We start from the raw sequence: 4,602 nt of genomic DNA on the forward strand, positions 1-4,602 counted from the left end.
AACCTATGTATGATTATTTGATTATAATGGAGGATATATAAAATCACACCTAGTAAGTCACCGCTTCCAAAATGGCACATTAGCAGATTAGGCTCAAGCGCTATAGATATTCCGCCAATAAAAGGCTCAAATTTGGTAAGTATTAGAATAATGTTTGTGAATATAACAGACCCTGAATTAGGCTTCAAAGTATAAAGGAGGTATAGTTTGGTAGTAAATGAAAAATCTAGATTCAGGGACTAAAACTAATAAAATCATGGAAATGAGAATGAATACGAAGGGAAGAGGAACAGGAAAACAATCAGCTGCCTGGAGAGGAGGAATAATGAAGGAAAAATAAGATATAAAAAATGATTGAGGCTTGGACCAAGTAGGCACTTTTGCTTGCCTGGAATGGAAACCTATTATAACACTGTTCATAAAAGACTGCTTAGAAGATTATAATGTGGAAATTTTCATGCCCCGTTGCCTTGAATAAACCCTTAATGGAAAAATCTCATGCCAAAAGCAATATACTTTAAAAACAAATAAATATCTTTCAAGGATTCTTGAGTACAGAATGAGGCAACTCCATATTTATCTCAAATCCTTTGATTTTACATTATTGTACAGATTATCTAGAGATATTACAGTAATCTTCAGCAGCATCAACTCTCTAGAGGGCAATTTGTGACTTTATACCAAGAATGAAGTACCAAACCAATAATTTCTGAAAAATTGTTCTTAATTTTTAAATATTTCCACTTCTAGGATTTTATGAGAAGAAAATAATGGAGAGATCTACATTGAAGATATTCTGCATTCATAACAATAACAAATTTGAAGTATTTAAGGTCCAAAATTTACTTATTAGTTAAATATGTTTTGGTCACAAATACTATGTGCTATTTTGAAACTCAGCATCATTTTTTTCAAAGATTGGATTATGTTGGGAAATAATGGTGTAAATCTGAACATTTATTGAAATACAGGCACATAAAAGTGTATAAATCATAAGGTCATGACTGGATGATTTTTCTTTTACATTAGAATGCCCAGGTAACCAGTGTTGATATCAACAGATAAAACAACACCAGCTCGCCAGGGGCTTCCTCTTATGCTCCGTTCACCCTTGCTTCTAAAAGCATAGATTAGTTTTTCTTCTTTTTCAAGTTTTTCTAACTGAATCATAGCGAAGGTATCCTTTTGTATCTGGCTTTTTGCTCAGTTTTGGCAAATTTAATCCACACTATTGCATGTAGTTTAATTTCTTAATTTCATTGCTCTATAGTAGTCCATAACATGAATGTACAAAACTTTATTTACCCATTTTACTGCTGAAAGACATTTGGGATATTTCAGTTTGAATTATTATGAATAGTGCTTTTAGGAACTTCTTTTTCATGATACCCGAAATTTTTGTTTAAGCAGTTTTAGTGGGTAGGAACGAGTATTTATTTTGGTTTTATTTTGAATTTCCCCTAGTGCCTAATGAATTTCATCACTTTTAATAACATTATTAATCACTGGGAAAATCAGCCATGTAAAATTCCTGTTCAAGTTATTTGCCCATTTTTCTATTTAAGTGTCTGCTTCCCCCCCCCCTTTTGTTGATTCCTAATATTCTGAATATTTGCATTACATTTTTTTTTCTTTCTATAACTTGTCTTTTCACTTGAATGGTATTATTTTACATCAATTACACAGGATTGGGCAATTGAAAATATTCAAGAGATTTGTCAGGAGTTAATTATCTGAAGGCTTAATAGAGGTAAAGGTTATGGTAGAGCAGGAAAAAAAAGCACAGGAAAGCACTGGCATCCAAAGAGACTTCTAGATGGAGCTTTCCTTTCTGAGTTACAGAGGATATAGTTTGTCTTCAGATCATGAACCACTAGTGTACATATCTAGAAATTTGTTAAGTGCCAGGTTCTATAATCAGAGCTACGAAATATAGCATTGATTAAAGCATACAAATCTCTTACCTTCATGGAGTTTAATTATATTCCAGTTCATGAAAAGGAAATAAATGTATTAAAAAAAAGTATACACACTATCAGATAGTGATATGTACAATGGGTAAAAATAATGTAAGCTAATATTAATAGGGCATGTTTGCTGTGGTAGGAATGTGAGGAAAAAAATAAAAGCTCTTTGATAGCATGATGTTTGAGTAGAGACCTTAAAGAAATGACAGAACAAGCAACAAAATATATATGAGAAGGATTATTCAGAATCAACAAATAGAAAGTAAAAATGTGCAGAAGCAAGTATGAAATTTTGAAGACAAGCAAGTGTGGTTGAAACAGAATGAGCTGGAATGGTGTGTAAAGAATCATAAGAGATAAGTTTGGAGGGATAGCGAATAAATTTTAGGAGGGCAACGGTGGAAGCAAGGGGTTTCACCTAGGATGCCACAGTGATAATCCAGGAGCAAGATAACGGTAGTTTAGATTGGGAAGGAGTGATACAGATGTATTTAGAAGATGGATGTTTATGGTTTGATGAAGAATTGGAATCACATAAGAAGTCAGTCAATGATGACTTCTAGGTTGTTATATTCCACTGATTACTGGAAAAATGGAATTAGTACTTCCTGAGATGGGAAACATTGTGGAATAAAGAAGTTTTAGGAAGACGGGCCGGTTGGTGAAAATTAAAGAGTAAGAAAACTCCTATCACTTTAGTTTACCAGGTAAGCTACAAATTTAAAAGTGCTGGAGGTGACCTGAATTATCTTTACAGGAACCAAAGTTCAGGAAATTTCCTGGGAATAATCGACATTCAAGAATTTAGTATTAATTAGAAGGATTATATTTTCAAAATTTCCTCTCTTGTATCAAAGTTTCCTGAGGTATATTTACAAATAATTCTGAAATCATCAAATGTTTTTACTTTTCTCTTTGGCATGCAATTATGCTGGTTTGTATCCTTTTTGGTGTCGTCCAAATTTCTGCTATACATACGAAATGTTTCTCACCTGTCATGTCTTATAATTTATAACAGTTAATATTTCATGAAAACACAGGTACTTTTTCCTTTTTTGTTTCTTGTCCTTATGTGTATATTTATTATAGTTTTTTTTTACTGTTGCTATATATAGTACTTTGAAGAAAACATATTTAAAAATGATATAATGGATAAATATGTTAATGACTCTAATCTCTCAAATTTTTAACACATCTCTGGCAGAACTATAGTCATTCGTTCACATGATATTAACAAGCATTAACCTGGTGAAGGGTTAATCCTAATTATAGGCTGAGTACCTACAATAAAATAAGTGAATAAAGAAATTTACAGTTATAAATCTGTAATTCAAAAGTGGTGCTTAACTAAAACAGATATCCATGTCCTATATTATTTTTTCTTAATATTTCTTATAGTAATTGTATACTTTAAAAAATACAGTGTATCCTAAGCTTCACTGAGCTTGTGGCATTAAATCAGATCAAAAGTAAAACCTATCTAGTTTATAGAGCAATTCCAATAACTAAAAATTTTGACTCATATCTATAGGAACTAAAAACTTTCATTTATTTTTCCTTTACATTTATTCATCTATTCATGCAACCAATCCAATCTAATCTGTTCTCAGCCTTGGGAGTATAATAAGTCATAGAACAAAGAACTATTCTTGCATGGAGCGTACATTCTTAGGAAAAGGGTATAGAATAAAAATAATTAAATAAGTGAATTTAGACATAGTATGGCATATATGATAAGTGCTATGTGAAGGCGAGAGAAAAGAAGTAAGGAATAGCATAGTTGGGCATGGATGAGTAGTTTCTAATGCACTTAAGAGCAAATGAGGAATAGAGTACTGGGATGAAAGGTAACCGAGACTAGTCCTGATGATGTCAGGAAGAGAGTGGCAGGAAGGTTATATGTATTGTGGAAAGAAAAGGGGCACACACCTTACCAGGGGCTTGCAGAATTCTGAGAGTCGCTTCTCTCTTACCAGAGATACAGAGGCCAGAAACATGTTCTACTCAATGCTCACAGAGTTTCTCACCTATCTCTTGACTCTTGTGAAAGGAAGAAGGGTAGGGGCAGGGGGACAATATATTTTCCAATATCTGGACCATTTTTACTTCTTTTATATGATCATTCTTTTCTATTCATTTTTTTTCTGTTCTATATGTGCATAAGAGTTCATTTTTGGCCTGAATTCTTCCCAAATTAGAGAGCTCAAGGGTCATATGAGCTTTCAGGTTTGTTTGTTTTTTTTCAGATGAATATACTAAATTCAACCAAAATCTTCAAATTAAAATCCCCAGAGAGAAAAATTTTCCCTGTCACTGGAGAAGGAAGAAGAATCCTAAGACGTAAATCAAATGAGGGGAGAATTTAGAAAATCATCAATAATACTTACACAAATGTATTCTACAGTTAAGAAAGAGACCAGGATAGTCATCTACATACAAAGCATTTCTGGCTCTCCACTTTCTAGGTTTATAATTCAGTTCTAGTTTTCTATTGCTGTATAGCAAATAATCTGAAAAGTTAGCGGAGCAAACTAACAACAGTTTCATTATATTGTCTATTGTGCAGGTCAGACATGAAGGCAGGCACATGGGGATGGCTCATTTTTGCTCTGTGATGACTGGAGCTATCTCAGTC

Source organism: Rousettus aegyptiacus, unplaced genomic scaffold (assembly GCF_014176215.1).
Source record: "Rousettus aegyptiacus isolate mRouAeg1 unplaced genomic scaffold, mRouAeg1.p scaffold_m13_p_7, whole genome shotgun sequence".
Lineage (NCBI taxonomy): Eukaryota > Metazoa > Chordata > Mammalia > Chiroptera > Pteropodidae > Rousettus > Rousettus aegyptiacus.